General features: G+C 41.2%; 1 protein-coding gene across 6 annotated transcripts in view; it reads right to left on the minus strand.

The window, feature by feature from the left end:
• The window catches only part of HIVEP2 (HIVEP zinc finger 2), a 191,660-nt gene that overhangs the window by 92,102 nt on the left and 86,665 nt on the right, over positions 1 to 12,893 (minus strand). Inside the window, exon 1 of one of the 6 annotated variants that reach the window (XM_041743272.1) lies at positions 2,052 to 7,752. The exons of the other annotated variants lie outside the window; for them this stretch is intronic. The gene's annotated coding sequence lies outside the window, so the exon portion shown is untranslated. Of the gene's footprint in view, positions 1 to 2,051; positions 7,753 to 12,893 lie in introns of those variants that run through there. 6 annotated transcript variants of the gene reach the window in all.

Here is a 12,893-nt window from a genome sequence, read left to right on the forward strand (position 1 = left end):
ATGTGTCCACGTGCTTTTAGAGTTACCAAAATATATCACCCGAAGTGATAGCAGTTAAATTTGCAACAGCACAGACTTCTCACTATAGGCCTGGAACCCTGGTGAAAATCGGTTCAGTTGAGAAAGATTTCCTGAGCCAAGACTTAAGTCCTCACTAACCAGGCTGCCAGGCCTAGATCAAATGAAGGTCGATACAATGTCCCCAGAGCAAGCTGTTCAACTCACCCAGTGGGCTCCCCTGAGCTCTGCCAAGGAGGCCCTTCGGACTGACAGCCCACCTGGTGGGGCTGGGTTCTTCCCCAGGAGGAGGCCCCCACCCCCACCCAACTACGCAGAGCACCGAAGCCAGCAAAGCAAAGCTGAGCAGCTGGGAGCAGCCACTTGTGGATGACACAAAGGCAGGCTCCCTCTGCCGTGGGAGTGTTAGAAACCTCTGATGATGGCTTGAGCTGTGGAAAGTGTATACTGCGAGACAGGACATCCCTCCTGGCATTCTGGGTGAGTAGAGCCTAGGCAGGGGCAACAACAGCCTGGCCTGAGGACAGTCTGCTCCGCACATCAAAGCCCAAGGCCCTGGGAGGCTGGCCTGTGGCCAAAGACGCAAAGAGCAGCAGGGGAGTGTGTTGCCTTAGGACAATAGCAAACTGGGACGTGGTAGAGTCTGTAAATTCCAAGCACTGGGGAGGTCTGCTCAGAGATTTTACCCTCTCCTGTCAGGGCTGTGATTTAATTTCCTTTGAAGAGAGAGAGAGAGAGAGAGAGAGAGAGAAGAAAAAGAAAAGAATATACATCCCCAAACCTTCTGTCTGCAAAAGCAGACACCACAGTGCAAGTTAATGCACTCTGGTCCTTTTCAGCCTGCAGCCACTGTCTAAAACAATACAGCTAAGTGAGATGTGACATTCTCCCGTTCATCTTATTAGGGCATTAAGTCTAAGGGGTAATTAAGATCATTTAAATGCAAACATCACTGTTCCATTGCTAATATCCTCCCAGATCATTCCCATCAGTTCTGTTTAATTAGAGAAGCATCACTCGTTAATGACAACCTGACAGTTTGGTTTATTTGACAGGACCAAGCACCGAGTCTCATTTTGGGTAACAAGAACTGAAGGTGAAGCATCAAACTCTCAGTCACGAGCATGACTCAGCTCTTGGACCCAAGACATTGTACCTGGGCAACCTGACCACTCGCTCCACAGAAATGGAGTTAATTCAAGAATCATCTCCTAGCCTCCTCACTGGTCGGTACAGCTTTTTGCACGAAAACATACAGAAAACAAACTAAGAAAAACAAGAGCATAGAGAAAAAAAACTCAAGATCAATCCCTCTCCCTCTCGTGGTCTTAAAATGGGATTCCTAAGGACTGGGACAAATGCCATAAGCTTCTGGAGCCCTGCCAGGGAAGCAAGCAGCAAAGGCAAACGTGGCACATGTCCATCCGCTCGGGAGTGACAGGGTGCCATCGTGAGAATCCTGGCTGCCTAAACGCTCAGTACGACACAGAGGACCTTGTGAGTTTTCCTTTCAGAGGAAATGAATATGAGTTGAGATCACTCAACTCTAATCCACCCTGTACCTCAGGGTTAGCCTCTGGGCAGCACATGCCCTGTTTAGGCAGCAGTCTGTCATGACCCCGCCTGTCATCCATAGTGCATGCTGGGGGTGGATGCTCCTGACTCCTTGCTAATCCGGTGTGGGGAAGGCCAAGGTACAGAGTTTTACTTGATTGCATAAAACGTAGAGCTATTTTCAGCTTCTGAATCATCATTTCTGGCTGTTTCACCACCCTTTAAACCATATTACAACCCTTCAAAAATATCTTCCCTATTCAATTTTCACATATTTTCTTCTAAGCAAACACTTAAAGGAATATCGCTAAGTTTCAAAAAGATGAAACCATGACATGGAAGAAAAAAAAGAGAAAGAGAGAAAGAGAGAAAGAGGAAAGAAAGAAAGAAAAGAAAGAAAGAAAGAAAGAAAGAAAGAAAGAAAGAAAGAAAGAAAGAAGAAGAAAGAAAAGAAAGATCAAAAAGAGTTTTACAAATACCTGCAATTTAAAATGGTCACCCTTGCAAGAAGTGGTGGGTCAGGCCCTACATTTTCTTCTGTGATCTTCAAGCCCTTTAAGAAACCCTGGACAATTAACACTTAGCAGTACTTCGGTGCCTGAGGACACAAATCGATTTTGTTTCAGTCACACTTCGAAGAGAGGAGAAACATTAAATAATAGAAATAAAAAAGCTGCTAACTGATATAGGAAGAACCTAAGCTATTTCTGTAATAACTCCCCTGGGATTTATGCTGGATGTTATAAAAACAGGATGTTTTGTTTGTTGTTCTTCATAAAAGACTACCAAACCCATATAAGACTACAAAACATCAAAATTACAAATCTATGTGATGTTTCTAGTATTAAAAAAGCCAGATGGAATTTTTATTCATGTATTTAAAATTTTTCCTCAATGTGGGATGACCTCTGGTAACATGCTCTTGTTTTTATGAATGCCAAAAGAGAAACAGTTACATAATTCTGCAATGGTCCAGCATCCTAGTGCAAAGAACCTAATTCTAAATACAGGACAGTCACAGATCAGTCTTTGCTGCTAAGACTTCTTATTTTTAAAATTAACATGGATTAATTCATGGTATCTGGATACCTGTTCCATTTAGTTAGACGCTAATCCCAACAATATAAGGATTCCAGTAACAAACTGTTTCTAATGATCCTTCAATGCAATGTGATGAAGCTATCAGTATCAAAGGATGAACTTAATATTAATGGCTTGTGGGTAATTTTAAATGGGTATGACTAGCACATCCAGATATACAATTTTATCTGTATGTAGCGGGGAGGAAGAGAAGGATATAGCAGGGGAGATGGTTATCATCTCATAACTGAAATCATGAATTTTCATTACCTTTTGCCTAAGTAAACAGAAGCATACATATCATGCCCTTATCCTGACCCACAGAGCCCCATTTGAGGAGGTAGAATAAATGAGAAGAGGCGCATATAGGAAATATTGGCACCTAAATATTCTCCCAACCAGATAGCTGAGTTCTGCTCTGTGCATTCAGACGTTTTTGAAATAGCTGGGAAAGTCACTCGAAACACTGCACCTGCTGCCATAATGCCATGACTGAGTCTCCATTCAAACCAAGTCCAAGCACCAAGTCAACCATGAGTCTAGAAAGGAAATAAATAGAAGCCTCTTTTACTCTCTGAGATCCTAGGGCCTACATCTAATCAATAAGGCTGATGGTTTCATTTTTTATAGAACTGTAAAAAATATCTATTTAATATCTAGCCACTTACAAACTTTTCCACCTGGTGAAATAAAAATTTTGTTTCCCTTCTCAATATCTATAATATACTATTTTTGCCATTTGTTAGCATATTCAACAATCACTTTTTTAAAAGTTTATTTTTAAGTAATCTCTACACCCAGCGTAGGGCTTGAACTCACAACCCTAAGATCAAGATCCGCATGCTCTACCGATTGAGCTAGCCAGGCATCCCTCAACATCATTTACTAAGCACCTACCACACGCACTAGGGACTGTAGTGCATCAGAAGGCACACAAATGTGTTTTCTGACCTCAGTGACTGTGACTTACAGGTAGGATGAAAAGTGCTGTAGTAGAAGTTACAATAAGGCCCCCACCAAGTGGTGGGTGTTAAGAAAGGGTTGAGAGTGGACACATTTGAAATGGATCTGGAGTAATCAGCAGAAGCTTGCCAAGGCAGACAAGGAGAAGAAAACAAGTTTGAGAGGAAATAGAGTATATTCAGTTTTAGAACAAACTAGGTTTGAGGTGCTTTAGAAACATTCAAACAGAAATGTCCAGGCAGACATATAGATACAGAACCCACAGGAAATGTAAGCTGAAAATCCACTTTGGAACACCATTAGGATCACCAGCATTTAGAGCTGATACTTAAAACAATGGGGCTGGTTTTGGGCAGGTACAGAAAGAAGAAGCCTGGGCTGTACTTTGGAGAAAACTACCAAGATGGGGAATGTGGGAAAGGCTGGGAACAGAGGTAGGGCAGCAGTTCACAGTATCACAGAGACATGCAAAGAAAACTATAAATGATAAAGACAGTCGAATACAAATCAACAGTAAGTCAAGTAAAAGACCTAAGGAGTGTCACTGAATTTCAAAATTAAGAGATTGTTGATATTCCTTTCTAAAGCAGGTGGCCAAAACCGTGATCCAGTTGAGATGGGTAATGTAGAAGCTAGAAAAGCCATTAAGATTATCGGTTCTAGTTTGTTTGTCTAGTATCAAAACGGAAAAAATTTAAGCATGTTTCATTTTCCAAGTTGAGAGACCTTAATAGTTGTGGCCCTGGGGGGAGGAAAAAAAAGTCTTAACAATATTCTGCTGGATTAAATGTTGGCCACAGAGGAGAGATAAAATTAAGACTTCAGTGTAAATTTTTAAAGTAAAATTTCAGATTCTCCACAATTAACTACCTACTAATGGGGATTTATTGATTTGGGAAGCCAAAAAGAATCAGTAAGAAACCATATAAAACTGGAGAAATCTTAAAACTTCTAAAAGGCAAAAGTAAACTTTGATCATAGAACTTTCAAGATGAACAAAACTTTATAGATAATCCATTTCAAGCTCCTATTTGAAAACAAATTTCAAAGCAATGCAACAATAACAACTTCCATTGGGAAATATCAAAACCAAATTTAAATTGTGCAAGATGAAAGAAATTGCTTGTAACAAAGAGGAGGCACAAACTAGCCTGTTTCAGAAACCTTCAAACATTTGATTCAGCCATCTTGATAGGAGGAGGTTCCTAAACCTGGTGATTACAAGTCATTATTAGTGAGCGCACGAAGAAGATTTCTGAAGCGGTACCCTGAAAAATTCACTGACCTCTCACACACTTAGCAACTAATAACTAACTCCTCCTGCTCAGGCTGGTGTCACGCCTCATGGTGGCTTTCACCCCTTGTCTTAGGACAAGGACATATCTGCATTGAAAAGAGTAAACAAGGAACGGTGCCAAATGAAAAATGTAGTTTTACAGTGTAATGGTTTGTGTTGTCTGATTAAAACTGAAAACCCAGTTTTATTCACGTGATGAAAAATTGAGGGGAAAAAATGCTTCTTTAGAACTTAGAAAATGACTTATCAAATTGGTTTCTGGAAGATATAAAAATAAGAGAGTTTCTTTTGCATTTCTTTTTAAAAAGTTTTCCAACTCCCTTCGTCTTTGTCTTGAGTAAGAAATGAGAGAAAAAAAAATCTCACCAAGAGGAAGCAACTTTATCAGGCCTGAAATAAATAAAGTCTGGTAATAGGATCTGACTCCCAGCCAAGTGGGGTCCACCTGCCCTCAGTCTGGAACGACTTAGAATTGTGGCTCCTTCATATTTGGACACACACATATACACCAAGCATTATCTCACTTCTTTATGAGATGTAGCAGATAGTTTGGCAGCCTAGACTCTGTTTAGACTGCTCTGATTTCCATAAAAAGGAAGCTTAAAAGTTTGGGCTTACTACTGAAAACATGAAGAAAATGAACGATCTAGAAATAGTAATGGAGTTTGAAACAATCAGCACATAGAATGATAAAAATAATCAACATTTACTAAATCTTTGTGCCCCAGCAAATGTGCTAAGTGATTTACATGTATTTTCTCATTAAATCCTTTATGAGGCAGGCACTAATATTACCTCCCTTACGGATGACATGAGGCCCAAGTTTAAGGAACTTATCCATTGCCTCACAGTAATGGCTGAAACTGTTTTTTAAATCCAGTTAGTCTGACTCAAAACCAATGCTTTTGAAAACATATACATAATAGTAATATAAAAAGATGCGTGATTTGAAGAAATCCAAAACCAGTGCCAAACCAAAGAAAGTTTAATATATTGAGCATTCCTATTACTCACTATCTACACTGGTATGACTGAACCACATGGCAGTAGTTTTAGGTGTCTAGTATGGAGGTCAACCATGTCCATATACAACAGTGATAAAACACTTTCACACTTAGAATGAAGGTCACTGCTCTAAATTGGGCAACAGAATCAAAATCTTTCTTATACAGTTCAAGAGTACTCTTTTACCCAGATCATTGTCCTAATTTACTTTGGCACTGAAAAGTGTTTATTACTATAAAGTAAAATGAAAATTGATGGGTTTGGAGGACTTTATATGCCTGTGTTCCACTAGATTACTTTTGGAGGGCATGCCATGCTTTTCTTCTCCAGAAAATACAATATTTCTCTGTTCTTAAATAAAAACCACAAATTTCCAAAAAAGAAACAAAACTTCACTACATAGATATTCTTTTAAGTTGTGTCTTAACTTCATTATTGGGAAATGTCTTTATTTAATTTTTCTATCAAAAAAATACACTTTTCTTATAAAATGTTCATGATGAACTCTTTATTTCCCCTCATTTATTAAATTCTTCATTCAACAAACAACAATTGTGCCCTCCCAAAGCCGTGATTCTTGTCCTCATGGAACTTAAGGGCTTGAGAAGGACAGACATTGAAAACAGATTGTTACTGTGTAGATCCCATAACAAAAGGCAAGCCATGTAATCAGAGAGCCAAGTAATAGTATTTGAGAAGTGACTCTCTTCTAATTGTACACATTTTAAAATGTGGAAGCTAAGCATCTCTCCCATCATGATCCAAAGCCTCAAATTTAGAGGTGGTTAAAACAGACACATGTTAAATCTACCACAACTATGCTTTCTTTCAAAACTGGTAGTATCCTAGAGCATCTGGAATCCAATTTGGAAATCCTCAGTACAGATGATCTAGAAACTTCCCAATAGAAGTCACCAGCCACCATTCTCTTATCCTAGCTTGCATAGATTTATCATAGAGTCTAACATATCAGTTTGTGCAATTTGACAAATTTAGAGAGAAAGGGTAGAAAGAACAGACAGCATTATCAGAATTGGGAGACCCTTTCAAGACTTGGAGTAGCAGGCTTTTCCGCTGTACCTGTCTAGTCTGAAATGATAAACATCTCTAGCTTTGACAAACATGATGTAAAAATCTGGTATTTGACATAAAAATAAAAAATGAGGTATTTTTGTTCCTCTCTTTTAATTAATCTAAAGTCCCCTTAGAAAAATAAAATAAAATAAAGTCCCCTTAGTTACCACACATTTGTACAACATGTATCTTTTCCTTTTACTCTTTCTAAAATCTGCTAAGATTCTAGTTGTTTTGTTATGGATTTTCATCAGTTGGTATCTCAGTCCATAGATTAAGGTGTTTGTCTTTTCCTCCTTTGGCCGACTTAGGCATACTAAGTCCATTTGGCAAAGATTGTATACAAAAGCATGACCAAATGGAATCCAAGGAAACCGCCAGATGACTATTGTTTCCACATCAGAGAAGCAAACCATAGATGGTCCAGCCTGTCTGCCCTCCAAGTCTGGGACTTAGAGTGGGAAATCTCAACAAGAGGGGGAGTCCAAACTGCCTATTAAGGGTCTCTTTGTGGTTTCAGTGAAGAACTCACTTGGAATAGGCAGGAGCTAGACTATTATACCTCATCTTCCAGCATGCCAAAATGGTTCCTTCTTAAAATAAGTCATATTCCAAAAGCTCACTTTTATGTTTACTACTTGAAATTTGGAATGTCTCCCTCTAAAACCAGAATCACAAACAGTGATTGGCATTCCAGGCTAGCCTAAGGCGATGTAGTAGGAGCACTAGAGAACCTAAGTCACCTTACATGTCATAGCTTTTTTTTTAAAAAAAGATTTATTTATTTATTCATTCAGAGAGAGCTGAGAGAGGCAGAGACACAGGCAGAGGGAGAAGCAGGCTCCATGCAGGAAGCCCGATGTAGGACTCGATCCTGGGTCTCCAGGATCACACCCCGGGCTGCAGGCGGCGCTAAACCGCTGAGCCACCGGGGCTGCCCATGTCATAGCTTTTATTCGAAAAAATAGTCTCATTGAGGACTTGAGTCAATAGGATATCAAACTACTCCTTACTTTTTTCTACATGGGCCATAAAAGTCTAGGTAGAATCCTAAGAAGTAAATAATAATATAAGAACAGCAAGACATGTTCTTCAGGGGCAGAGTGATGGCTCAGGGGCATCAGCAGGGAAAATCTTGGTGACACTAGTCTTTTGCAAAGGCAGCAGTGGTGGTCTGGTTACTGGTAGCTACTGAGGTGACGGGAGAGTGAAAGAGAAAAGCTGGCCCTCAGAATAGGTCAATCAGAAACTTGAACAGTGGTGAAAAGGAAGTGTCCTCAAGTTGAGGGCAAGAGGAAGAGAAAGGGAATTCCTGCCACAAGCCAACAGGGGAAATCCCCTGGTTTGGGTTGCTAGTCACTCAGTCATGGGATTAGGAATATTCATCATTTGGTAATTTAACCCTCCCAAACCTTACTTTCTTCTCTGGTTTCTTAAAGTCAAGCCTCCTGTTGTAAACAAGACTGCTTCAGGCTGGCATATGTGCAATGTTCCTCAGCTTTACTGCTGGTCTACAGAGGTCCTCAACCAGGGTGATTTTACCCCCCAAGGGACACTGGGCAATGTTTGGGATTATTTCTGGTTATCATGGCTGGGGAGGGGGTGCTATGGTCATCTAGTGGGTTGACATCAGGAATGCTGGTTAATATCCTACAATGCACAGGACAGCCCTCCACACCAAAGAATCATCTATCCCCAAATCTCAATAGCACCTACTTGAGAAACACTCTAACTCTATAACTGTGCAAGGGTAACGTTGTGTTACTTGTTACTGTGCTCATGATGTGTCTAAGCAAGTGATTATAGCACACAAATCCTGCAGATCACTATATTACTCAAACTCCCTTGTGAAAATCATACTCAACTAAGAGAAATTCGACAATCAACATCATTCTTCAAAATGAACAGAGTATGACATTCGATTTTTTTTTTTTGACATTCGATTTTTAACTGAAGAAATAAAATCAAGAGAGCCAAACATTGAGAGCCTGGCAGTAACACTGTGGCATGAAGTTGGTATCACCAGGATCAAACTGCAGCTTTCTAGAGAACAGCACTGTGCTAGCTCCTGTGTGAATGCAAACCCTGCCACCAATGCCACATCCTGCTTCTTAAGCATTTCCATAAACAACAGCTGTCTTCCTCACTGAGCATCCAATGACAACCCAGGAGTGTCAGCTACTTCCCGGAATGCTCACAGCGCTCCAGGGTTAGAGCAATCATCTCCCCCAGGAAATCATTTACTGGGCTGGATGTGTGAAAAAGAATGAAAGCAGGGTCACTCATCAGGGCACAAGTAGTTCTGTGACCAGGACAAGGGACATAACCTTTCTCTGGTCCTCTCTTTCTTCAACTGAACAGAGAAAGAGGTTGACTTAGTCATTTCCAGCCTCCCTTTCAATCCCCACTGTCATGATCTGTTTTCTTCCCAGATGGTAATGAGAAGGGGGGCTGCTCCAAAGCAAGTTGGAAAAAGTGGTCTTGTAAAGCCCTCTCCATTGAGGGCCCCCATTGTGGGGAGTCTGTGAACACAGCAGATGAACCACCCAGGCAGTAAGCAGTCCCATAAGAGAAGCCTTTTTGAACAAAAGCAAAAAATGGCCCCAAGCTTGACAGAGCAAGTCTCCGTGTAGCTCCAGGCTGTATTAGAAATGATGACTGTAAGAAATCAAGGAACAATCTCCATGTGTGCGCAGCAGGGAAAGGACTAATCATTACACACTGGCCTCGTCAGCCACAGCCTCCTGCACAGATAGCCATCACCTCCCAAGCACCCTCTTCTCATTAGGAAGGACAGAGCAAGAGTACAGTGTGTTTTTAACTGGGCCTTTGTAATAAAAATCACAGACAAAAGCAAAATGGGAAGGCAACAACAACACCAATTTGAGCAGCCTTTAGATGGAACGGACAAATGCTTTATGTATTTATATCCATTTGGTAGAGACCCAAATTAGTTCTAGTGCTAGGGAATGGCTCAGCAGGACTGAATGATCTGCTGGGATAGTTTCCATTCACTGTTCTATTCTACCGTAAGAAAGGAGACTGTTGTCATGAGTATCCCCCCACTTCAACCCCCCTCCCCGACACCAAGATTTTTATGCCATGCTTCTGCTCATACACTTACTGTGGCTATTTAAAAGTAACAGTATCAAAGACATACTCAGGTCCTATCAAGTATGGAAAGTAAAAGATTCTATTTCTAGTCCTCAAGATTTTAAAAACCTGAACGTGAAAAAACACATTAAAAATAGGCCATGCCCGGGCATATGCAAGAAGTAGAACTAATAAAAATCCATATTTCTGCCATTTTGACTTTATCACAACTTCCCAAGGCTATGTTTTCCCAGCAGAAACACCAGGATTTTATATGTGTTTGAAATATGAGGCCTTCTGATAAAGCGTGTTTGTTTTTTTGTTTTGTTCTGTTTCAGTAAGAGCTGGTACTTTCTCAAACAACCGCCATATGCATTTGAGAGTACTGGACAACCACCGTCTCACTACTTTTTGCCACATGCTGTTGAGGGGGACATGGCAGGTACTCTCACCCCATTCCACTAAGAAATAAACTGCAAGGGGTTAAAAATCAGAGCCCTTCCCCACCTCACCCCCCGCAAATCCAATTCAATCTCCTACGCCTCTTTACTAGCTAGTCCTCTCCCCAAGCCTCCTCAAGGGAAAGGAAGGAATAGACTCCCCTTCAACTTGCGTTACTGCCATTGAAAGACTGAAGTACTTTTCTGGTAAAATGAAAAGGCAGACAGATGCCAAGAGTTGAGTTCCCTTTCACTACAAAGAACTCTAACATGGCCAATGGGCTACAAAAAAATCAATAGCAGTAATGACCGCCTTTTGTGGAGAGACCCCAGCAGTCAGCTGGACAGGGGACATTGCTAAGCCCAGGTACACGGCCTGGATCAAGGATCAAACATTCATTGCCTGCAAACAAGCTTCACGACTGAGAAGCATGAGTAACTTACTTCTTAAAGATATAACTGTAAAGTCTGATACAGACAGACAAGTGTAAATCCTTCAATGCACAGACCAAATGCTCAGCTTGGCGACCATAAAATGCAATGAGCAATGAAATCTAGGTTACATTAGTCAACTTCCAAAATTCTAATACCCCCTTTTAGCCTTAAAAAGATGACATCTCGGGATCCCTGGGTGGCGCAGCGGTTTGGCGCCTGCCTTTGGCCCAGGGCGCGATCCTGGAGACCTGGGATCGAATCCCATGTCGGGCTCCCGGTGCATGGAGCCTGCTTCTCCCTCTGCCTATGTCTCTGCCTCTCTCTCTGTGTGTGTGACTATCATAAATAAATAAATTAATTAATTAAAAAAAAAAAAAGATGACATCTCCACGTGCACAAAGAAATGGCCAGCAAGGGAGAGCTCTGGTTTAGAGGGCTCCCCGATTACAGCGAACCCACACACAGGAAGTGGAGGGGAAACCTCGGTGATGGTCTGTGCTAACCTAGCCTTCCGTGTACGAAAGACGGCAGATAAGGGAAACTACTCCATTTCAACTTGGCTCTAAAGCATTTTCTTTATTGGGAAGAACGCAAAACTAATCAATAATTGCCCAATTACTTCTGTGATCATTTTTCTTCCCATGTCGTTCACAAATGCAGCAGTGATGAGGCGTTTCTGAGATTCTGAGAACAAGAGACAACACCTTTGTGATCTCGATTTCACTTTTGAAATTGTTACTTAACTGCCACCAACCAGCAAACATAAGCGAAAAATAAAGAGGTCTACAACATTTAGAAAGTGGAGCTTGAGTTAACGAGCAAATGAGAAAAAATATTATGTCACTTGCCATCAAATGTTATCTGTCAACTTAAAATAAGAATCCAAATAAAGAGAGGTTTCAAACAGTCCTACAATAAGCTATTGTATGGTTCATAAGTCTGGGTCATTCACAACTCCCGGAAATAGCTGCATGTTCGCCAAATGCTCTTATTTTGTATGTTCTCACGGGCTTTCAGGGCTTGTGCAAATTGTTTTCCAAGCACCATCCGGCCATAATGACCAGGTTACTACTGATAATTATGCTTGCCTGTCTATAGGTTTGTCAGCTAAAGAAATCCACAGACGGCTGTCATAATGAGCAGAAATCTACTTCTGGCACAGCTGTGCTGACCACAATGCATTAGAAAAACAACCCTCTTTGCAATAACCAGTTCTGGGCATCACTGGTTAAAAAAGACTAGTTTCCTGTTTTTCTCAAAAACTTCAGAGTGTGGGTATTGCTATTTTTTACCCCACCCACACCTTTTCTCTTTAATTGTTGAAGATTTGGTGCTGTAAACACCTAATCATGGGCAATACACACACACACACACACACACACACACACACACACACACATTACAGCTTCGGGTTTAATTTTAGGTCAGATTTATCCTTTCCAAGCCAACACCTGCCCTCTATCAAGGGGAGGAAGGGAGCATCCCCCTGGAAAGGGAGCTCAGCCCAGGCTTGGGCAACACCCCATCACTCTATCACTGGGACAAGAACTAGGAGCAGGACAATGGCACCTCCACGTTGGCTGAACCTGGCTGGAGTCCTGGAGTTGGGTGGCCTTAATATGGCACAAAGCATCAAGTGCCCTGCCTGATATATCACCTCAATTATTCTAAGCTATTCTTCCTCACTTTGAAATGTTAATTCTTTCTTTCCAGGAGAGATCTAAGTAGTCATGTTCAGTACAAATCACCACAAGGGCGGCTGCCCCTTCCACTTGATCCCATAAGGTCCCTGCTTCAATGTCATGTTCTCCCATACTCTCTCCCCATCCAATTAATACACACAGAGCATACGTGTTGGTATGGTTGACATATATCTGTCCCCCACGCTAGGCCAGAAGCTTCTCAGAAGAGGCAATACTGTTTTGTTTACCCCT

The sequence above is a fragment of the Vulpes lagopus genome, chromosome 2 (assembly GCF_018345385.1).
Source record: "Vulpes lagopus strain Blue_001 chromosome 2, ASM1834538v1, whole genome shotgun sequence".
Classification (NCBI taxonomy): Eukaryota; Metazoa; Chordata; class Mammalia; order Carnivora; family Canidae; genus Vulpes; species Vulpes lagopus.